The 25,448-nt window shown below is 36.2% G+C and overlaps 1 long non-coding RNA gene across 1 annotated transcript in view; it reads right to left on the bottom strand.

Moving 5' to 3' along the window:
• Positions 1-25,448, bottom strand: part of LOC106148524 — a 67,224-nt gene that overhangs the window by 29,049 nt on the left and 12,727 nt on the right. The window contains exon 2 of the long non-coding RNA XR_001234055.1: positions 19,859-19,982. This is a non-coding gene — a long non-coding RNA (uncharacterized LOC106148524). The remainder of the gene's footprint in view (positions 1-19,858; positions 19,983-25,448) is intronic.

Below are 25,448 nucleotides of genomic sequence, written 5' to 3'. Positions count from 1 at the left end.
GAACATTTCCTGCATGCCTAGCATAATAACAATTTATTTGTGATTCTATTAATCACAATAATAGGTCTAAAAGGTAGATGCTATTAGCATTCATATTTATAAGTGTGGAAAGTGAACAGAAATGTTAAGAGATTTATTGAATGTCACAAGGTAGTAAATATGTAGGTAAGATTTTAAGTGAATCAATGTGACCTAGAAGCCTACACCATTCACAGCATTTCAAGTGTTTGTTAAAGATTTCTCCCTATACACATACCCATACACACACATACACAAACACACACAAACCAGAGAAGTATTGGAGTGTATGGGGGAATTAAGTAGAAGGTCTGGGTTGTACAGCTTGGCTCATGTATAGCAAAGGATGGAGAATGTTCAGGATTTAAAGGGGACTTCTTCAAAACTACTTCCTTGGCTTGGGTACCATACTTTCTTACATGGCCTCGGTGACTGTAAGAGCTTTCTCACTGATTTCTCAATCTCTAATTTTACATTTCTTTCTTCCCTCAGTGTCAGAACCACAAGTTTCACCTAGGTTTGTAGTGACATAATCAAATATAGACAGTGAAGTGTAGGCACAGGTAATGTGTGATGTAACTTTCACTGAAGAGTCAAGTCTCTCTCTCTCTCTCCCCTCTCTGCCTGTCTCTTTCCCTTCTTCTCCTCTCAACATGGCAATTATGAAACAATGTAGGTGATATAAACTGATAACAGCATTATTAAAAGCTTGAGTCTGGCCCAGAGGTGATCCTATAGAGAAGAGGTGTTTACTTTGCTTGGATCACTAGCTTTTCACTCTGAGGGAGAAGGAAATTTTCATCTCCCACTTCTTATTTTGGTGGTTTTCTATTGGGGTTTGCACTTTGTCCTGAGGACAGATCCCCTCACAATTCATTCACCATGGAGTGGACCAAGAAAACCTCAAATATTTTTCTGCTTTTGTTTAAAATCTTAGCAAACCTCATAAAATGCCTTACTTGAAATAACCACACATTTGTAAATACAGGTTAGAAAACCTTCAAATTCTGGAAGTACTGCCTCTTCTGTTACCTTTTCCCCTCTTTCAAGTCTCGGCACTATAGAAGTATGTGGTTGAACAGCCTGTCCTTGTCTTTAGTCTTATTACTCAATGTTCTCTGTGGCGGAGTAATCTCTTTGGAAAACGAAATCTTGTTTGAATCTCCTCAGAGAGGCCTTTCATGGAATTGTGACTATCCTCACCAATTCCTTTAAATTGCTGAAGTTTCTTATCTTTATAATACTTTTCAATTGTTGGAAGCATTGTAATTACTTGTTTGAAATTTACCTTCCTCTTCCTCCCGCATTGGCTACTTAATAGCGGGATGCTTTGCAGTCATATTAAGCTCTGGGACTACTTTGTTAGAGGCACTCAATAAATATTTGTTGAGTTCATAATGAGAAATAATTCAGAAGATGCAGAAACACAGAATTGACTGACCAAGAGAATATGGTATCCATTCTTATGTGTCATATGTTATCTATCAATTTTCTATGACTCTAGATAGATAGTCCTTGAAGGCCATCACTGGTTATGAAATGAAAAGTAAGGGGAGGAGGTGAGGAGGGAGAAGGAATGAGGAACGATATTATAATATGGTATGCACATGAACCTACTCCGCACAAGGGATGCAAACTGTATGTACTACAAGCACACTCATAAAAGAGGAAACAAGTAACATACAGAAATATTTTAAAACACGTGGTAAACTTAGCTGACAAAAGGTTATACTTTAATTTTTTATTCATTAAAATATGAATTTTCAAGGATAATGAATATCACTGATACAATCAGAATCGTATAGTGTAGTTTTTAGAAGAAAAAGTGTTCTTTGTTTATTTGGCATAAGTAGAAGAAAGGGGCTGGGGATTTAGCTCAGTGGCACAGTGCCTGCCTGACAAGTACAAGATTGTGAGTTTGATTTCCGGTACTGGAAAAAACAAAAACAAAAAACTGTAAGTAGAAGAAAGAAAGACTAAGTAACTGCTTGGTTTGGATTGGAGAGCTTTTAAAATTTCTTAGTTTTGTGGTTAAAAAATATTTATAACTAACATCTGTGCCATACGGTCTTTATTTTCAAATATCAATTTCTTAAAATAAATGGCCATGTGGAAATACCATAGTGAACTAGATTTAGCCCTAGTACTTTTAGAGAATGGAGACAGTTTGCTTGAAATTTACACAAAAAACATAAAACAAAAACAAATAAAACAAAATGATGACGTAAAGTTTTAAAAAACTGCTCAGGTTATTTTAGTGCTGAAAAGTGGAAGATTTATTTAATATTCCCACATATTTCCTGCAATAGCATAGTGTGATAAAATTTGGGGGGGGGCAGCGGAAAGCTTAGTAAGAAGAATTATTATACAACCTAAGTTTATTTCTTTTGGTTGTTATTCTCTATCTTGAGATGTCATAGAATTTTTATACTCTCATTGAAGCTATGGAGCAGTGGTAACTAATGTTTCATAATTTACATAGCTAATTTCATTTACCTTTCATGTTTCCATCACTTTTTCAAACATTATAATTTTCTTCCTCTCATCTCTAACACTACACCTTGTCCCTGATAGCACTTAACATAGAAGTTTGCTGTAAAAGATGCTAAAATACTTGGTTGAATAGATTGTCATCAGGTTTCATATTTTACAAATAAATTTTATTTTCCTAGGATCTGTGTATAGGAAAGAAAATCTCTTGTCTGTGGGAGTTTCAAATTCATTCTTCTCTAATCATTGATCTGCTAATCAATGGAGCCTCTCCTATCATCCTTTAGGAAATATTAGTGGCATAGGTGTGTGCACATGTGTGAGTGTGTGTGTTCAATATATTAACTTAATAAGACTTTAATTTTGGTGAATTGTATTAAACAGAATCAGAAAAGCAACCAAGCCTGAAGCAAATATTATAAATTCATACAACCAATATTTCAAATGTTTAATTAGCTCTCCCAGCGTGATTCCTTCCAGGTAAAGTATTGTTTAATTTACTGGTAATATACTGCTTTATTCTTTCTCTCATTTTAGTATGAAGATTTTTATTGAACTATTTGAATTTTTTCTCCAGGAAACCAAAGAGAGGGTCAAGAAAAGTCAGCAATACCTTCCCAGACATTTTAGCAGAAAAATGACAGAATTCAGATTTAATTCTTCTTTCTTCAGATAGAAAGTGGATGCAGGAAGACATTACTCTTATATTTCATTTTAATGCTAATGTGTTTGAGAGATCACATGGGCAGTCACATTCCAGCTACTTGGAGACAGGTACATATATGAACTACTGCACAGATTTTCAAGCTGTATGTTCAAGACATTCATTGACAAAATATGCTCAGTAGGCTAGTAGTGAAAATAGAACACCAAACATGTGCCGGAAATAGGCTAAAAGTGAGCCTAAGGGACATGAGTTCTATAAACTTGAGGCTACGAAATCATTGGTGATGTTTGGAGAGAGCATTATCTGGAAACTTGGTGTGGGAAACCCAACTGTTTTCATTGAGTAGTAGAGAAAAAGCACTGCTAGCATCTGCCAGTATAGGATAAAAGGAGAAAAGTGATCCCAAATTTCTTCATAAATATCATAAGTCCTCACTTTTTCTACACAAATCACAATAGACAGAAGTGGAAAACAGAGAAAGCAAGAAGATGGAAACAAATTAATTACCTGGGAGTAGTTTCCTCTATAGAATTGTTATGGCTTGAATTGTAGAGTAGTCATCTTTCTCATTGATGAGAGAAAATGCCTAACGCCTGCAGTTTAAAGAAGGAGAGGTTTATTTGGGTCACAGTTGCCAATGCTTTAGTCCGTAGTCAGCTGGCCCCAAGGCAGAAATGTGACTGAGGGGGTCTGTGGGGGAGTAAATCTGCTTAGTTTATGGCAGCCAGGAAGCGGAGCAGGGAACCAGTACAAGAGAGGAAGAGGGGCCGGGGATATAGCTCAGTGGCACAGCGCCTGCCTGACAAGTGTAAGGTTGTGAGTTCAATTCCCGGTACCAGAAAAAAAAGAAAAAAAAAGAGAGGAAGAAGTAAGATATAGTGCCCAAAGCCTCACCCCAACCACCCACCCAGGCACTTGCAGAAATATGCTTTACTAAAACCCTCAGTGTCTCTCAAGCAAATAAAATGGGCAACCAACACTCTCAGAAATTGTGTGTTCTCACCAAAACATGTTGTGTTTATAACATTCATCTGTAGATGGGCTGTTATAAAAAAGTTCTTCCCAGATTTAAGAGAGTTAAGGTGAGGTCATTAAGGCAGAACTTCAGCCAATATGACTGGTGTTTTGAAAATAAGAGAGAAGTTTAAAAACAGACAGTGGCAAACAGTTAAAATACCGTGTGGGGATAGAGATAGACACTGGCATGGTGCAGATGCACGTAAAAGAAAGCCAAGGACTGAGAGTAGGCATCCAAAGTGGAAGAAGAAAAGAAGGATTTGGGGATGGGGATTTAGCTCAGCGGCAAAGCGCCTGCCTGGCAAGCGCAAGGTCGTGAGTTTGGTTCCCGGTACTGGAGAAAAACAAAACTAAAACAAAAAAAAAAACAAAAAAACAAAGATTCGTTCCAGAGGCTTCAGATTTATTACTTCCAAAGTTTAATTTCAGTTTTGTAGTCCGTAGGATTAAAAAAAAAAACACTACTCTGCTATTTTACAGGTATATTCTTTATGTGAAAGCAAACTTTTATACAGAAACATATTTTATAATGGATAATATGCAATGAATATGTCTTCAGATTAAACATACAAACTCTATTTGGTTTCTTTTCAATATTATAGATGTTGACTACAGCGGCTACTGGATAAAAAGTATGTTCCTGATTCATGGCCCCTGATTAAAAGTCTCTAATGAAATACTACTTTGAGAATTATTTTTGGCTGGTTCTGAAAAATGGTTTTTATTTATCTTCATCAGAGAGCTGGCCTCTACAATTTCTACAATCAAAGAAGATCTGTTTTCTTCTGTTACTCAGTGTCAGCTCCTGACTTCCAGAAAGTGTACACAACGTAAAAGAAAAAAAGATATTTTACAAACACTTCATTTCCCATAACAAAGTCTCACTATAGCCCAATCTCCCTCTCTTTCTTCTACTTTGATAATGGAACCTGCCTCCTTTCTGAAATTTTAAGTCACGAAACTTGTTTTTCACTTTGTTTAATAATTTTAATAGTAGTCAGAGGGATTCTCTGTAATTATTTGAGATATAATTAAATGACATTCATTTTGAAGTCACTTACCCACAACTATTTATTATACACCTACCATATGTCAAATATGATAATAATTGCTGGAGATGAAAAGATAAATGAAACACAACTTCTCATCTCTAAGAATTCAGTCATCTCAAGGAAGCAGACAAGTAAACAAGTTGCATTTAAGAAGGCTGTGTGGCAAAACAGGATTGAAATCTGACATTAAGGAAAGAGTAAATATTTCCACTGGAGAGATACATTGGAGGATGACACTGAGGGGGGTGTCATGGTTGACACATTGTGTCAATTTAAGAAGTGTAGAAGCTTAACTAAGTGACCCAGCAGTTCTACATCCTGGGGTGTAGAGGACCTATCCAAGGGCAGGTAGCTTGCTTACAGTGTAAGGGAGGAAAGGAGGCTTGCTTCCCCACTTTTTGCTCTTGTTTTTTTTTCTGTCTTCTGCCACCATGAACTGTTGCCCCCCTGCCATACCACCCTGCTTTGGAGCCCACTGATTATGGACTGAAATCTCTACAAACTGTGAGCTAATAACCTTTCCTTCCTTAATGTTGGGCATTGGGTATTTTGCCTCAGCAATGAGAGAAAAGTCACTGAGACAAGGGTGACATTTAATTTGTTTGGCAGAAGTTCTGTCAAGCTTTGCCAGCTGCCCTATGCTTTGGCCCTCGATTTTCCATACAAGCTGCTGTCTTAGGCCTTGATGTCCAGGTGAGCCCAGGTGACAACCTCTCACCAGTGGAAGCAGAAATGGTATCGCTCCCAAGTCTCTCTGAAGTTCTTTCTTCTCTCAACACTTGATTGAATATAAAGAATTCAGTGGGGGACTTAGAGGTTTTAGAGTCCCTGAGCAGATCTGCATATGGCAACCTGCTGGCTACCCAATGATGTGAAATAGATCTTCTCTATTATATGTGTCTACTGCCATTTTGAGGCTCTTTGTTGTAGTAATTTATCCATCCTTGCTAATGCAATACTCTTTTACATACTGTTCATGTACTAAAAATTGGAAATTTAGTGATCGCTTTGCAGACAAAGAAGAGTATTTGAAAATGAGAAAGAAAATATATAAAAAGACTAAGTCACAAAAAGTAATAGACTATCCAGAGAATAATGCCCATCAGTGAAAAGTGTTAGGTTATTCTGCACAAATTCAGAGTGGACACTCAAGAGAATGTCAGGGAATGAGACGCAGAGTTGCATGGGATTTGGAGGGTACTAGCTATCACAACAAGCATAGAGAAACCCAGAGCAGAAAGATTTCTCAAAACAGAAGAATGTGAATGATGTAATCACATCGAATTTTCCTGGTTTTCCTCTCTCTTTTGCTTTTTTGTTTTCAGGCAGAAGATTACTCTTAGCAGTATTTTAAATGATCTTACCTGAAAAAGACTTGGTGTTTGGAAAATCAGAACACCGCTAGAGTAGTTTAGAAGTTGTATGATTAGGCCTGTGTGTAGTAAGGAACCTGGCTTTGATAAAATCAATTTTTCTATTTTAAAATGAGTAGATACTGTAATTCATCCGAGGCTATCTGCAACCCTCAATTTTTTTCATTCTTGATCTTTAATGGACTTTTTGAAGGTGTCCTAGTTCTAACTCAAGGAACATGTGCTCCTCACTAAGTACTCACATGGTTACTGCACTTCAAAGTTCTTCAGTGTTTATGGCAGTTTCCACGTGAATATCAAAGTATTATATGCATCCAGTTTTAATCTTCATGTTACTCTGACTGTAGATCCTGTGTACAGCCAAGCAAAAAACAAAATGCTTTTGATTTGCAAGAATCCAACATCCTGCCTGACTCTGAGTTTAATTTTATCTTAGACGTTCTCAGGCAGAAGAATGAAAAAGATGTGTACTTCTATGAATTGGTAAATGGAAAATATTCATAGGGTTATGTTTAGCATAAAAGACCTATATTGTTTGACCCATATCCTTAACAAAGATAATTGCTCCTTTCCCCTGTGGTAGCATTTCTGTGAAGGAATTTGCTGAGCAGATAAATTAGAACACAAAATATAGATGAAAATGCTTAGAAATAATGGTAAAAATATTTATATAGCAATATATCTATGCATCTATGTATCCATGTATCTATGTATCTATATGTCATCTATATCTATTAATTTTTTCCTTTCTTTTGTGGAGAAATGTTAAATATATACAAACCTATTGAATCTCAACTTCTTTACCCCAATAAGTTTCTCAATTATTATCCATTTATTGTATAAATAAACTAAATCATAGAAGTTTAAAATCCTTCCCACAGTCACAAAACTGACATATTGCTCAGCATGCCCTGGGAGACAGAACAAGTAGAATGCATAAATACGCACATGTAGGGGTTTATATTAAGAAATCGGCTCATCGCTAGAAATTGGTCAGTACAAAATCTGTAAGGGAAACTGGTAGATATGAGAGGGAAGGAAGCATTAATGTTACAGCGTGCAATGCAAGACACTCTGGAGGCGGAATTCATTTTTCCTAGGGAGACTTCAGTCAGTTTCTCTTAAAAATTTCACTTTTTTTTTTCTTTTCTTTTTTTTCTTTGTACCAGGAATCAAACTCAGGACCTTGCGCTTGCCAGGCAGGTGTTTGTGCTGCTGAGCTATATCCCCGGCCCTCATCTCTTTACATGAAGCCCACTCATATAATAGAAGGAAATCTTGCCCAGAAAACTTTACTCGAAGCCTGTACATTTAAATGTTAATAACTTTCTATAGCACTTCCACAATGATATCTAGAGTGAGGTTTGCCTAAGTATCTGGGCACTATGGCAAAGCCACATGAAATAAACTATCAAAACTATTCATAATAGTCAAGCTATAAACTCACAGGTTCTTCATTCAACTTTGAGGTTTAGCATGAGAAATCTAGTGAGGAAATTGTGGTAAGCAAACACATTTAGCCCAAAGTAAGTTTATGAAATGGTTTCTGAGTGTATTTTCTATATCATTCATTCTTCTAGAGGTCTATTTTTCTCTCTCTTTAGATCTTACCTAAGAGTTCACTGATAATAAATGACAGTTTACAATTCAAATTGATGAAATATGATCCAGAGCATTATACATTTGCTTAAATCCATATAATATGCAAAACTAAATGTGAAAATTAACCTTAGTCATGTCATTTTTTATTATCTTAAAATAGATCCAGGGCATTAATAAAGCCCATTCTAGGTGTGTCTGGGTGACCCATGGGGCATGACTTTGGGTTCTGCAGAAGGTCCCTGTTCTGTTCCTCTCTGATGTTATTTCCTTGCTCTGCTTGCCAGCTGCCACTGACTAAGCAACTTTGCTCCACTGTGCCCTTTACCGTGATAGTCTTGCCTTGGAGGCAGGTAACCATGGACCAAATCCCCTGAAACCTTAATATAAATTACACCTCTTCTCCTTCAAATTATAGATATGGGTATTGCATCTCAGCAAAAGGAGGGATGAATAATACACTAAGCATGAACCTAATGTAAACTATAGACTTGGGAAGATCACAATGTGTCAGGGTAAGTTCATCACTTCCAACAAATGTATCATCCTGGTGGAAGATGTGGATGATAGAAGAATCTATGCATGTGCAGCATCAGAACTATGTAAAACAAATCTATATGTATTTCTCAATTTTATCATACCCTCCAAACTATTGCAAAGTATAAAATTGTGAATATGTAAAAATATTACATTTTACAGTAATTTTTTCATCATGAGATGTCAAGACAGGGTGGTATACAGATATTGAATCACTCTCAATTTTTGCTCTAAGTTCTTCCTAAATGAATTGAATATCTGTGTAACATAGGAATAGATAGCAATTCACAGAATTAGACTTTTTAATTCATAAATTAGTGCAATCTTTAATACTATAAAATAATGTAATATTTAGTACTATAAAATAGTGGAATACTGAAATAGTGTAACACTAAAATAGCGTAACTACCTCAAAATAATAAATTTAAGTGAAAAAGCACATAAAATGCCCAATGCAGAATGTGTCAATCAAGTGGACATCCAATACATGCTAACCTTCTTTCTCTTGTGACATGAACAGTCACTAAACTTATTTCAAAACTCAAAGAAAACAATACATATTACAATTTACAATGCAAAGGGTTAGATAAATACTTTGGAGAAAGAACTACTTGCATTTTCAGCTCCTTTCCAGAATATTCATTTACTAATTTAGAAATGGATCATCTGTATTTTATTACATACCAAAAACGAACAAAAAGAAACTACATTCATATAATGGTGATCTCACTTATGAGCACTGTGCAAGGAAGACATATGTAATATATATAATTTTATTTGACAATTCAACAAATACTTATTGATCATTTAGTGTCTGCCACACACAGTTTGGTTAATGGTTGATGGCCTGCGGTAGTGGATATCTTCGTATCTTCATGTTACAAAAATTTACAGTATTTTATCCATATCGCATCTCTAGGAAAGTGTAACGATGTCTAGGCTCCATAACATATCCCAACGCTCTCAATGTTGTCACTGTGTGACTTCCATTGACAATAACCAGTCAGCCTAAATCCAATCCTAGAGAAATGACTCTAGGACAGAGATTGTCTGCAATATTTGTTGGTCCAGTCAGGTCTAACAGAGACTATTTATGATTTTCACTTATTGATGTGCTGGCTTCCCTGTGAGTGGCAACATTACGATACTGTGTAAATTGCCAGGGTACCAATGTCAGTTAAAATCAGATTCTGAACACAAATTGAGCTCATTTTAAGCAGCAGCACTGCTGTGATAAGAGTAAAGATAATTGTTGTTACCTGATGCACCAGCCATGAAGACTAATTAAATAAATCTCCCAAATGCCCAGCCCATTAATACTGAAGTACTCATGTGAACAGATGGATAAGATTTGCCAGTTTTTCCCACAAGTTTTAAAACAACATATCCTGAAAAGACTTACACATCCCTGCCGTGCTCCATATCATGCAGGCTTGTTTCAGCTAATCAAACTTTCCAAAAACTTAAGTGTTATTCAGAACTTAAATCAAAGTATATTTTTGTAATACAAATGGCATGCTATGATGCTAGTATACCTGTTCCACACTGGCGTGTCATCCTTTAAACAAAAGAAGGAACATCATTAAAAAGTTATTTGCTGGGGCTGGGGATTTAGCTCAGTGGCAAAGTGCTTGCCTGGCAAGCGCAAGGTCGTGAGTTCGGTTCCCGGTACCGGAAAAAAAAACCAAAAACAAAACAAAACAAAAAGTTATTTGCTCTCAGTTTTGCAAAATATTAACTCCAGTATAATGCTTCGATTATGAGTGTGGATTCACAATGGTCCTGCTTATTGGTACTTGGAATTTTCTGCAGTTCTTAAGGAAATGTGTCTACTCAATAAACAGCTGCAGCAAATAACATAGACATCAAAGCGAAGAATTGTGATCTGTTTTAGGAATTTCCTGAAACTGTCCTCCTGGAACATTCTAAGAAAAATTATTTATTTATGGAAAGTAGATACAGTATACCATGTACTAGGCAATAGCATTTAAATATTTTACCCCATTTAATCTTTAAAACAGAATTTAAATGTTGGTATTTATATGTTCATGTTACACAGTGTTTTTTTTTAATGTAGAAGGAATAACTAACTTGTCATTATCAAATAGCACATAGTGGAGCCCGATTTGAGTACCTTTTGTCTAACTCAAAAACTATATTATTATCCACTTAACCACACTCTTTATCTCTCTATGGGCTGAGGAAATTGAAGGGTAGAAAAATCAATAGTAACTACTGATTATTGTACCTTACTCTGTTTATGGAACTGAACTAGGTGTTTTATAGATATGTTGTGTTATTTGCTACACATAGCCCTATTAAAAGGCAATGTTATTTCCGTTGTTTAATGAAAAAACCTTAAGTTTTAACAGGTTAAACAATGTCTATTAGGGGTGTAGGTAATAAGAGATTAATTTACAATTCCAAACAAATGTGGACTCATAATGGCCTCCCCATCATTGAAACTAAATCTAAAGCTAGAGATGCTTTCGACTTCTCCCTTTACCCGCTCTCCACAAACAAATAAGCCTTAATGTTTCCAATCTTAATTTGCAAATCATTAGAAATCTCATCTCCCGGTCCCCAGACCTTTCATCATCACTTGTTTTGGGCCCTTTCAAGCTTTGACTAGGGGGTTCCTTCTGCCAACAATTTGACTCAGATCTGTGAACATTTGTTTTTCCTCGGTGATATTCCTACAGCATTGCGCACAGGTTGGAAAATCCTCACCTGTTAAGGCATATGGTATCTTTTGAAAGCATGCTTTCCCTTTCCATGTTACCACACCATCGAACCTTTCAGTCAATTTTGCTACCTGCTGTTCTGACACATGATCACAGTAGTTTTCTATCACAGTACCTTAATGGTTTCAGTAACTTCTGTATCCATATCAGTATTTTTGCTCTAGCTCCTCATTTGATGTCATCACTATAGCAGAGTGACACTGAATGATATAAAACTCTAGCTGCCTCTGTACTACTAGCAAAATAAATCCCAGATGTATTAATCTACTACAGATTGGTGTTACAGCTGATACATTTTGTCAGTTTGTGGAGTCTAGAAGCTTAACTAAGTGATTCAGTAGTTCTGTATCCTGATGTGAAAAGGACACTCCGTTACCACTCTAGGTTGTTGTTCATTGTGTCAATGTGAGAAGTTTAGAAGGCTAACTGTGTGGACTCAGCAGAGGGCCAGGGTCCTCACTTTGTATTCATCCTGTGCCCGTGCAGGAGGAGGCATGGGGATGGTGTGAGTGCTGCACCCACCCTAGGGCAGGTAATCTGCTTACAATATAAGGGAGGGAAAGAAGGTTGTTTCCCCTCCCCTTTTTGTTCTTGCTGCTTTTGCTGTCTTCTGCTGCCTTAAAGTGTTGCCCCTGTACCTTGTCACCCTACCTTGGAGCCAGCTGTTTATAGACAGAAACCTCTACAAACTGTGAGCTAAATAAACCTTTCCTTCCTTAATTTTGGGCGTCGGGTATTTTGTCTTAGCAAAGAGAGAAAAGTAACCAAGACAATAGCCTTTATGACTTGAGCCATCTATTGCTCTCCAGATTCAACACTGTCTCTACTTGCATTGTGTGTTAATTCTTGTCAAATTGAACTGATTAGACTTTTCTGGTGAGCACCCCAGGGTTCCTTTCATTTCAATATTCTGCATGCAGCATCAGCTTTGTCTGGAACATATGTCCTACTTTCAGTCACCTCATTAAAAATTCCACACCGTCAATAATTGCTTAAATATCACCTTCTCTATTTTTCTATATTACTCTTGAAATTGAAGTCTTTTGAAAAATACCATAATGAAATTAGGGTTAAAAAACACTTAGGATGTTTCATCTATAATACTTTGAGTGTGTTCTAATAATACTACATTTTTTGCATAGTGAACCCCCTAGTTCAGACTGTTAGTAAATCCTCAGTGTCCAGAATAAAAGACTGGATTGCTAAAAAGAAAAACTCCCAAAATCTATAAGAAGAAAGTAAAACAATATTCAGAGCTACAAATATCAAAGAAAAAAGTATTATTCCATTGTTGCTGCTCTATTAAAAACTGTGCCTTGTTAGGAATCTGTTAAAAGCTACTGTTCCTGAAATGGGTTAAAATTATTGCCTTTCTCTATTGTTCTCTGTCTCTGTCTCTCTGTCTCTCTCTCTCCCATACACATTTCAATTTTATACATTTTTTGCATGTGTTAATGCAATATTTGTGAAGTGTACATTGCAGCAAAAGATTGAATATTAAAATTTAGTATTGTTCTACATTTCAAAATCTTTACCCTCTGGTGAAATAGTTGACTATACATTCAATGAAAGGGGGAAAAGTCTATATATCTCAGAAGAATTTTCCACATTTAGTACTATTGTTGTTTTGAAAAAGATAAGAGCTTCCAGATAGAAATTCAGATAAGGTTTTATCTTACTCTGTTCCTATTGCTATAAAAATTCATTCAACAGGATAAATTATTTTTGGTACCAGGAATTGAACTTAGGACCTTGCACTTGCCAGGCAGGAGCTTGTGCCACTGAGCTATATGCTTGGTCCTAAGACAGGATAATTTAAAAATAATGGAAATTTATTCATCATCGTTCTGGAAACTATGAAGTTTGGCAAATTCTCTTTTTGTTGAGAGCCCATTTCTCCCAGACAGCTTTCCTCAAATCATTCTCCCATGGTAGAAAAGACTTATATTCCCACATATCTCTGTTATAAAGACACTGCCACCACAGAGCTCTTATCCTAACTATTACCTAATGACTCTACTTCACACTTTTGCATTGGGAATTAAATTTCCATAAGTGGACTTTGGAAGACACACACATTCAGTTTTTGCTGTATCACAATCAGAGAGTATTTGTCCTGAGCGTCTCTAAAAGATTGTTCAAGCTATGACTATAGGAAAGTTAAAATGCTGAAATGACTTTGTTCTATTAGGGGTGCCTTTAGACAACACTAGCATTTTTATTTGTTCTAAAAGAAAAACTAAGACTATGCTACAGTCAGTTCTTGGTATCTCTGGGATGTTGGCTCCAGGAGCCCTTGAGGATATAAAAATATGGCCATGGTAAAGTATCTTGTATAAAATAGTCTGATATTTGTGTATAGCCTGTGTATATCCTCATGCATACTTTAAAATATCTCTATATTATTTATAAAACCTATAAGTGTAAAACCTATGATACAACCTGAATGCTCTAATAATCTTTAATTGTTTAACTTATTTGCTTAGAAATCTTAACATTCCAAAAGGTAAGTACTCTTAACTTTTGATGCACCATTGTCAGATTACTTTCAGGAAGTCAAAACTAGAAGCACAGTAGCATAAGCACATTCTTCTAGACAGTGGAACTATTTTGCGCCTTGCCTTTCATGTGTACGAGATATATGTGTATGCCTTTTGATTGAAGAAAAATATGTCTTCATTATTGTTTTAAAATATAATACATTTCCTTGCTGAGATTTATGTTTATGCCATGTTTATTGACAATATATATTTTATCTTTAGAAATGACTTACCCTTGCTCATTTCTTCAGATTGTTTTTGTTGTTGTCTTTATTATATATGAGTGTTATTGATATAACAGATCTTATCTATTAAAGATATGTAATTAATTTGTCACAGACATTTATTCTTGGTTTACCATTTACTTAAAAGCTACATTACAGTATTGAATTTCACCTGAAAAATAAAACAATAATTTGCTAAGGAGTGTTTCAAACTGAGGGTTTATCATTATCTTATTCAGCTAACTACTTCAATGTAAATGTATTATCCATAAAGTTGAAATATAGCAAATTTCTTTTTTGAAACAGAAAACAATACAATATCCAAATTGATCAAATTAGCTGCATAATTATTTGTCTTCATTAAGTTCTATACTCCATTATAAAAAGTGGCTGCACAAGTATAAATAAAGTTTCAAAAATATTTAGGTCACAAACTAACATATTTAAGTTTTAGACTCCAGTATGGATTTTACATGTCCTTAGAGCAACCTAGTCATAAAATGTAATGGTTGACCCTTCTTTTTATGGAAGAAGTGATCTACTAAGACCACCTAGTCTGAGGTTCACAAAAGTAATAATATGGCCTCAGGATAAACAAGCTCTTGTATCCTAGAAGCCTTTGAGTGGAAGTCCCAGATACAAAAGTAGGACACTACAGCATCTGCTACAGTGTGTCTGCAAGCATTAACTAAAACATTTGTTCTTTGTTAAGCACATTGTACCATTTGTTGTACACCCCGTCTTTCATGCACCCTGATACATACTCATATACTCTTATAAATGCTCCTGATAAATCCTATTCATTCCTCGATATCGACTTTAATAGTCATTGCATCACAGAAAACTTTCTTGGACCACATGTCTCGATTAGACAAAAAAATTTTTAAATTGATATCTACTATTTATATATCCTTATGGGCTACATTAAGGTAAATCCATCCATATGTAATAATCAAATCAGGGTGATATGCATTTCCAACATTTCACCCACTAATCATTTTTATGCATCAAGAATTTTGTACTCTTCTTGTCATTTTGAAATGCATTATTGTTTTCACTAGTAGCTATCCCACTGTGTTACACAACTGAAGTAATTCCTCCACTGTATACTTCCATTCACCTACCGAACATTTTTATACCCCTTGACTCCTTACTCTACCACGTTCCTAGTGACCCCCATTGCTTTTTAGTTTTCTATAAGGTTTATAACTTCCATGAATGAAGAGAATGCCTAGTGCTGTATTTCCATGTCTGAATTTGGTTTATTTCACTTGGTCTGACCTTTCACAACATCCATAATATTATTGCAAATCACAGGAGCTGCAGTAATTTTAAATGTTTTATTTTCTTCTTAATGTGTTAGTCATACATAGGAATGGGGCTCAGGGTGATATTTGAACACATGCATGTAGCATGTTCTGAAAGTACCAAGATAGCATTTTGCTTACCTTTCCATGTGTTTGTGTTTGAATCCTTGCAGCTCCTCTCCTTTCCTCTAACTCTTCATGAAATATATAATAGATAATGTGAGAAAGAGTCACCCCTCTCTCTTATGGAAAATGCTTCCACTAACTATGCTTTTGTATCTGTTATCCAGCTTCCCTGTATTTATTTCCCCCACTTTTCCCAATTTCTAGTAATCACTATTCTACATTCTGCTCGACTTCCTTTTATTTTTCATATATGAAAACATATGTGTCATTTTGGGCTGGATTATTTCACTTAACATAATGTCCTTCAGTCTCACTCATTTTGATGAAATTATAAGGATTTCATTTTCTTAATAAGGTACTAATACTTCATTGCCTTTGTTGGATGCATATTCATCTGGATATTTGCAGACATGCTTAGCTGTAGGCCTGTAACAGTAAGGACTCCCACAAGCCTTCTTTTCCAGAGGTGACACGAGTCCCATTTAAGCTCCTTCTTGATGTATTCTTGGTTTCTTAGATGTCCCTGCAGACTTCAAGGTTCCTTAGATACTTTGGTTAACAACTCTTTCTCAGATTGTTCATTCCCCAATTCCAGATATCATGGCCTGATTTTTATTATATTTACCATGCTTAATTCTTGTAATGAATTTATTAGTTTTGTAATGTAATGTGTCTAAGCCTGTTTTGTGACCTGAACTCTGACAAAGTCAGTATAGTGTTTAAGAGCAAGGATGTCTCTTGATATATTAAATTGCTCCCATGTTAGTGAATAGTTAGTTTGTTCACACCTTATCAAAGTTTACTATCTGATGAACAATGTCTTTCTTTACATATTCCAGTATATTGCAGCACCAATCTTAATATTTATTTTCAAGACCTCTGCTTAATGTGTTACCTCTCTTAAGTGAGTGGAAGGAAAATCAGAATTATTTGTGTTCTTTTTGTTAAATGTTTCAAATGCATCTGAATTTGTCACAATTTTCTAGGAAGACAGAGACTCTGTGAGATGGATGGTTGATGGATAGATAGGAAAGACATTATTAGGGGCCTAGCTCAGGTGATTATGGAGTTTGAAGAGTGCTGTTCAGGCCTCCTGCATGCTGAGGAACTGGAGGAGCCAAGATGCAACAAACTTCTAGTCAGACCCCAAAGGCCAAAGAAAGCAGAGTTGTTACTGTGGAACGGATCAGGCACTGGTACATGTCATTATGAACCTATCCATCAGCTTTAGCTGATCCCCACTAGGTACAGACATAATGAGTATCAGGTATGCCCTCAATCCAAAGTGATGTGTTAGGTCACTGTTGCTGAACCTAGAAAGGATGCAGTAAAAAGATGGTTATGTGACCCTGGAGCTGTGGACTGGAAGGCCTATAGAAGTTGAGAGTGAAGAGACTGACTAAAGTACCACTCAGATAACAGTTCCCTCTGCACTCCCGTGCTCTTATAACATGCGGCGCAGGGGGAGATGTGGTGAGATTCAGTGTAGCATAAATAGAGTCCTTTCATCCATCTCAAACCTGCTCCCAGGAACCTGCAGAGAGCTACATGAAAGTCTGGCATTTGTCGTCTGAAATCTCTAGAAGGGAACGCTGAAAGCGGGGACTAGCTGTAATTAATGGTAATTGCTCTAAATGCAAAAGACTGAAGATAGACACCAGGGGCTGAAACGTCCTGCGTAGCGGCAGAGGAAAGAGGTTGCACCACACTGCAGATATAACCCTGATCTACGAGTCCATCCCTTAGAGCACCAGCCAGGAGTGGTCGTGCAAGAGGGACCGTGATGTTCTGGTGCAGTTGATCTGGCCTGAATGGAGAATGCCGGGTCTGAGGCCTGAACAACACGCCAGAGAAAACTGAGCTCATTTAGGAATTTCAGTTGTATGTTCCTGATGAGTAAAACTCTTAAATCCGTGGAACGTTTCAAGAGAGAAAAAGTCATTTTTAAAATCAACTATTTACAGTGTGAACCAACATCTGATCACATATACACTTTTAAACCTCTGATTTCATCTCTTTGCTTTTATTACAATTGTATAACTAGAGCAGTCAGAAACAATAATCACGGATGGTGCAAAATGGGAAGGAAAGATATATCAAATTATGAAAACAGATACAAGGTTTACTAGTCCTATCTTCCACCACTGCAGGCTTCTCAGACTCAAGCAGTCTCCAGTTAAGGGACATGAGAAAACAAACGTTAAAGTTGTTCTGTTTTAGACCATGCTTGATTTTACTATAACAGCTACACTCGCAGTTTGGTTGACGAAAGTCACCAGGGTAAGTTTTAACATATAAAAATGACCAAATCTTGGGTTGCACTGACATAGAATGCACGACACAAAGAAATGCAAGCCCACAGATTCAGATTAAAAATGAAAAATGCTGTCCTTTGAGCCCTATAACATCCTGTACTTTCAACATAATGGGTACAGATGAATTTGCTCGTGAACAAAACAGAAGCATCAAGACTATCTACATATATAAAAAGATCTTGCTATCCCTCATATTAACACAAAAGGTTAAAATCTACTAACAGGAGAAAGAAAGCGGAATTCCATATATATTGCATGCCCGGAGTTAAATAAACTTCAGATTTTCACCCTAAAGGGATTTGAGGCTTACTTCATGAAAAGAGGTGGAGAATCAGGCACATGACAAGAAGGCTACGGATCAGTTTGGTATTCACTGTCTTATTGGCTTTTTGATAAATCCAAATATTTTTAATTTTACATTCTAGCAAACTCAGCAAAATAAGTTAGTTTAATGCTTGATTTGTTTATTTTAATAATTATTGGGATATTAAAATGTTATTAATTCCAAATAAGCAAATTACATTGAAAAATAAAACTTTATCACAATCATTTCTTTTCAATTTTTAACTGATGCCCTACATTATGCATATTTATAAAAACTGTGATTTTTTTTTTTCAGTACTGTGGATGAAATCCAGGGTTTTAACGATAAGCTCCATCTCCAGCACTTTTTAAATACTTTTTCTTGTGACATAGGATTCTTATATCAAAAGTCTCAGTCACTAAATTTAGACTAAGTCACTAAATGTAGTCTAAGTCACTGAATTACTCAACTTGGTCACAAACTTGTGACTCTCCTGACTGAGCCTCCTAAGCTGTTACGATTACAGGTGTTTGCCACCACACTTGGCCCATGTGATGTTTTGATACATGTATACTTTGTGTAATGTTCAAATTAGGAATATATGTTCTTCAACAATGTCTGAAATTTAGGCATTCTAAACATTACATATGATAATTGGTCCATGTAATTCCCAGCTAAGAAATAACCCTTATGCCTACCTAAAAGTATTTATGAATACTACAGAGTACAAAGGGTTTCATGAGAACAGGATCTAAATATGCAAGAATAAGGCTAAAACTTTAAATGAAAATATTGTGAGCAAATAGTATTGCTGTGAACTGACAAAGAGATATTTTGCTTTACTTTTAGACAAAATTATATTCAATGACCATCAATATAATGTGCCACAAGTCATGCATTTTAAGATGGAATACTTCTCTATTCCTTGACAAAGTAAATGACTTCCTATTATCTATGAATATATTTATTGTGTCAGTGGCATAATATAACAAAAAATCTAGTTACAAAGAGAAAATTTTATTGGGCACATAAAGAAGTAAGAAGAGTATTGCTCTCGGAAGCTGCTAAGCTTAATTTCAAGTTCACTTACTGACTGACTATTGGTCTTGGGTGAGTCATTTAATCTTTGTGTGTATGACACAAAAATAGTAGTTAACAAAGCAAAAGTGACACTTAATATATGCTTAGCATGGAGGTTACAGAGTTTTACGAAAAATCTATTCAAGAATATCTCATGCCTTCCTACTCTTAATGAAATAATACTAATTTCTTTATTTTATAGGTCAAATAGTGAAATCATGCAGGCTTCATAGTTTATCTAAAACCACGTGGAAAGTTAGAGGCAGGATCAGGTTTTCTGACTGTAGTGGTTCTTTATCTCTACATAGCAACCTCCTCTTCTCCCATTGTGAATCCTATGACATAAAAGAAAACCCTTCTATCTGTTGTCACTGGCTGAGACGGCTGACTGACTGCTTTGCATGCAGACAGCTGGTACTCTAAGCGTTGGGTGCAGTTTAGGCTGGATAATGAGGGACAGCTCACCAGTGGAACACAGCTCTCCCGTCTCTTGCATGGGCATTCCACTTGAACTTGAACTGCAGTGGTGTGCATGGGTTTTTCAAGGCCTGATGGTTGTTTCCAGGAGGAATATTCCCAACAGCAGATGCTGAAAGGCCAAGAAAGAGTCTGTAAAGGCAGACTACTCTTTGAAGTAAAACAGTATCACATTGAATGCATTATATTGAGAACCTGCCTGATTATGTGTGAAGGGGAACTATGGGATGTGAATATGCAGAGACTGAGATGTTCACATGAAGGTCTACTACTGCATCAAATTACTATTTTTGGTAACGGTGTTGGTTCCAGTGATTTCAAAATGGGGTTAGCAAATGGGAAACAAAGATTCCATACAGAAGAATTATATATTTTTGTCTATGGTACTCCTCAAGGACAGTGACCATGTGATATGTTTTTATGAATCTAAAGTAAGGGGCTGGGGATTTAGCTCAGCAGCACAGCACCTGCCTGGCAAGCTCAAGGTCATGAGTTCGATTTCCGGTACCGGAGGAAAAAAAAAAAAAAAAAAAAAAGAAAAAAAAATCTAAAGTAAATTGTCTATTTGCTCATCTATCCATCTTCCTAGTGTAAATGCCTCATACATCTAAAACAGACTGATCACAGAGACATCACTGTTTTTTTGTTTTTTGTTTTTTTTTTTTTTGGTTTTTTCGCCGGTACCAGGAACCGAACTCATGACCTTGCACTTGCCAGGCAGGCACTTTGCCGCTGAGCTAAATCCCCAACCCCGACATCACTGTTAGTTTGACTTTTGTTAAAATCCTAACACCACCAATTACTAGCAGTGTAACTCTGATATAGTAAAGAATGATGTGTACAGCTTCTGTGTTAAAAAAGTAGAGCATAACAGTAGGTATAAGTTAGCTTCTTCTCTTGTTGGTTGTGAGAAATAATATAGAGTAATAAGAAAGGTGACATGTTGTTATATCCAGAAGATATGCTTTTTTGTAGTCATATCTTTCTCTTTATTGTATTGCTTCCTCATTTATTTTTTAAAATTTATTTTAAAAATAAAAGAAGGAAAACATATTAATAATCAAACATCCATTTACAAAATAGCCTAAGAACAATACAAGTAGTACAGAGTTACACAGTGGTAGGAAATTAACAATGGTTGTTTTATTCCATATTGATATCTTCAAAGTGGTTTCTCAGGAAAACAAAGAGACATGCAAGATTGATCAAGTGATTAATCATTAACTGTTCCTTTCAGTAAAGCGATAGGAGTCAGTAGTACAACTATGTTAGCTATCCTGTATATACACACATATAATTTCCCCTTCTTTCTTTTCCCTTTTCCCTCACACAAGATGCTCTTTACTTTTAAGCAGTTTCCTTTCACTTCACAATGTTTGTAATACCTCCTAATTTTCATTTACTCTTTCAGGTTCTTACACTAGTGAGACAATGTTTTGCTTACACATGGAGGTCTGATTTATTTCACTTATGAGTATGGTCTCTAGTTGTGACCATTTGCCTGCAAAAGCTTTGAATTTATCTTTCTTTATAGCTGAGTAATATCCCATTATATAAAAGTACCACAATTTTTTTAGCCATTCCTCAGTGGATGGACATTTGGGTTGTTTCCACAACTTGGAAGTTACAAATTGTGCTGCTATATATGGGTACACATATAGTGCTATATATGGGTACACATATACTGCTGTGATATGATGCTTTCAGATCTTCTTGGAAAATACACAGAAGGGGACTAGCTGGGTTGAATGGGACCTCTAGACCTAGTTTGCTGAGGAATCTCCAAACTGATTTCCAAAGTGGTTTCACCAGTATGCATTTCCACCGGCAGTGAAGAAGAGTTCGTATTTCTCCATACCCTAACCAGCATTTGTTATTGGCTGATTTCTTAGTGATAGCCATTCTTACTGGGGTGAGATGAAATCTCAATGTTGTTTTAATTTGCTTTTTTGGAAGGACTAATGATGTTGAACATTTTCTCATGTATTTATTTGCCATTTGCATTTCTTTATCTGAGAAGTATGTATTCATCTCAGATGCTCTTTTTTGGATTGGGTCTTTGAATTTAGGGGGCTAATGTTTTTTAATTCTATATATGTTCTAGATAGAAGACAATCAGGTAAAATTCATGATAAAAACCCTACAGAAAATAAGAATAGGTGATCTTTACTTTAATATGATCAAAGCCATCTATGACAAACCACCAGCCAACATTGTACTAAATGGACAAAATCTGAAAGCTTTTACTTTAAAATCAGGAACAAGACAAGGATGTCCACTGTCACCACTCCTATTCAACACAGTTCTGGAAGAATTAGACAGAGCAATTAGAGAAGAGAAAGAAATAAAAGGAATAAAGATAGGAAAGGAAGAAGTAAAATTATCACTATTTGCAGATGACATGATACTTTACATGGAAGACCCTAAACACTACACAAGAAGTCTCCTTGAATGAATCAACAAATTCAGCAGTGCAGCTGGATACAAAGTCAATACCTAAAAATCAATAACATTATTATTCACAAACAACAAATAGACTGAGAGAGAAATAAAGGAAACCATACCTTTCACAATAGCATCCAAGAAATTGAAAAATATTTAGGAATCAATCTAATAAAAGAAGTAAAAGATCTATTCAATGAAAACTACAGTACTCTGAAAGAAGAGATAGAAGAGGATTTTGATAAATGGAAAAGCATTCCTTGCTCATGGATAGAAAGAATCAACATGGTGAAAATGACCATACTGCCAAAATTGTTGTACAGATTCAATGCAATTCCCATTGAACTACCATTAGCCTACCTCAGAGATCTACAGAAAATATTCCTTAAATTCATCTGGAACTAGAAGAGATCCAGAATACCAAAAGCAATCCAGGGCAACAAAGACAAGTCAGGTGGAATCACAATCCCTGACCTGAAGTTATGCTATAAAGCTACTGTCATAAAATCAACATGGTACTGGCTAAAAAACAGACCTGAGGATCAATGGGAAACAGACACAAGCACAAACACACTCAGCCACCTAAAAGTTGATAAAAGGGCCAAACAAGCTCACTGGAAGAACGATAGCCTCTTTAATAAATGGTGCTGGAGAAACTGGCTTGTCACCTTCCAAAGACTGAAAATAGACCCAACTCTATCAGCATGCACCCAACTCAAGTCAAAATGGATGACAGATCTCAATATTAAAACAAAAATACTAAATCTATTGGAAGAGAAAGTAGGTAAAAATCTTGAAGACATAGGGGTAGGCAGAGCGTTCATGAACAAAAACCAAACTGCACATGAAATACTTCAAAGAATCAACAACTGGGATCTCATCCTACTGAAAAATTTCCACATATCTAAAGAAATCACCAGCAGAGGAAAAAGAAAACCCACAAATTCTGAAAAAATTTTAGAGGATGTGCTTTTACTATATCAAAAGGAGAGTTTAATGTATCAAATATAAACTTTGTACTATAAACTTAGTAAGCAAAACAGATAACTCTATCTTCTTTAGGGCGGAATTTAATTTGTATTATAAGCTCCATTTTACATAGGTGGTTTTATCATAATTGATGCTAGGAAGTGGAAATAAGTTTAATTCTATCTTACATCTTTCACCTCAGGTAAAATCTAATCATGTATAGTAGTTAGACAAGGAAATCTCAGCTACTTCCTAGGAATATCAGAAAATAGAGAAATGTACAGAAGGTTTCCAGCTAGATTCTGTGATAATGAGGTGGCCAGTATTTGTGCTCCTATCATGTTGCACACATGGATTAAAGATTCTTACGTTTCACGAGTTACATCATGATCTCACAGTGATTTGGAAACAATAAACGTTTCCCACATGTCAAGAAAGATTAAAGAATTAGGAAAGGAAAAGTAAAGAAAAAGCAGAAAAGGAGTGGGCTGGTGTTTAGGTTCACTGTAGCACATCAATGATCCAGAAGAATGGTGTTTTAACAGATGACAGCATGGCTATGACACCCTTCTCTCTCCCCATTGGGTACCACTCTTAGCAGTCCCCAGAACCAAACATGGAGCTGGAGCCAATATGCTGGGAAGGAAAGACACTGAACTGATGGAGCTTACAATTCTTCCCTCTACTGGAATAAGATTTCAAAAAAAATTTCATTCAATAAGAGGGTGAATTGCAAATTTTATGCTGAATTTCTCTTAGATTTTTCGGGTCTATATGAACCTGAAGAAACTGGATTATAAATGTTTTCCTCACATGTCTACAGAGAAAATCATATTTCTACTATCAGATATAGAAACCTTTATCATCACCCTGTTATAAAAATTAGTTCAAAGGGCTATTCTCCTTGTTAGATTAGTTGGTGGATAAAATTGGGAATATACTAAATTGAACATTCTAAATTACTTTTATGTGTGACTTCTTGAGAACGTATCTTAAGTTTCAACACTTAGATTGTTTAGTTGTTTTTTTTTTTTTAATTTGGAGGTGAGTTGATGGAATTATCAGGAAATAAAACACTAGAGTATAGCAATACGGTGTTAGTCCTGTAAGCAGAGAACACTTGTACACAGGATATCGAAACTTCTTGGAGCCTCCAGGGACCCTCGTAGCAGTTGCTCAGAAGCCCATGAAGGACAGCGGTATTCACTTCTAATGAGCTTTCATTTGCCCTGTTATGACATGGGATTCAAGATCTCCAAACAATTGGGCCACTGTGATTTAATCTATCATTTTCTCACGTTTTCCAGCTAGCGCAGTGTTACATTTGTATAGTGGCATGTCAAACTCCATACATCAACCTCTGAGAAAGAAGCTAAACAGTCACATAACAGAGAGGGTGAGGACCGGTGCTTGAGCTTGCATGTCACAGCTCACTGAGCAGACTTCCCCCAAGCACCTGCCTCAGTGCCTGTCAGAGACTCACCCGGAACGCGCTGGGTTTCTCATCTAAGCTTCCAGCACACTCTCCCAGGTGATGGCATGCAATGGGACCTTCAGAAACAAATCACGTTGCTTTCTCTCTCATGCTCTTTTTTCTTCTCTAGTGAATGGTGACAGTGGATCTGCCACTTTACAAATAGTGTGCCATGGCCAAGTCACATGTTTCTTTTTTTTGTTTGTTTCAGCGCTTCACTGAACAGAATCTAACATAGGTTTCTAGGTCAGTAGGTTGTGTCTTTTCTTGCAATGCTGGAAACAGTGTGTCTCATAGTCAGTATAGCAAATGGTAGAAGGAAATGTTAACCCGTACATGAAAAATGTAGTCACCATGTAAGCTGCTGATTTGCTATGGGAACCTCTTGACAGTGGACAAAAGGTTTGCGAGTTGAACTGTGCTGATGAGATGGATTCATATGGCTATTGTGCTGCTGAGATGAAAGTAAGCCTACTTCAACTAAAATGCCAGAATTTAGCAAAAGGACATCATCTTGAGATTCCTTCCCAATATTTGTCATCATTTTTATGTTCCTTGGAGATTAATGGATTTGTCTACCTGAGAACCAATGCATAACAAGTTGAAGATTTAAGACTCTTACCTTTCTCCTCCCCCTCCCCCTCCTGCTTTTCCTCCCCTTCCTCCTCCTCCTCCTCCTCCTCCTCCTCCTCC

This window comes from Chinchilla lanigera, unplaced genomic scaffold (genome assembly GCF_000276665.1).
Source record: "Chinchilla lanigera isolate Chin_1 unplaced genomic scaffold, ChiLan1.0 scaffold00022, whole genome shotgun sequence".
NCBI lineage: Eukaryota > Metazoa > Chordata > Mammalia > Rodentia > Chinchillidae > Chinchilla > Chinchilla lanigera.
This window is presented reverse-complemented; position numbering and strand designations above follow the sequence as displayed.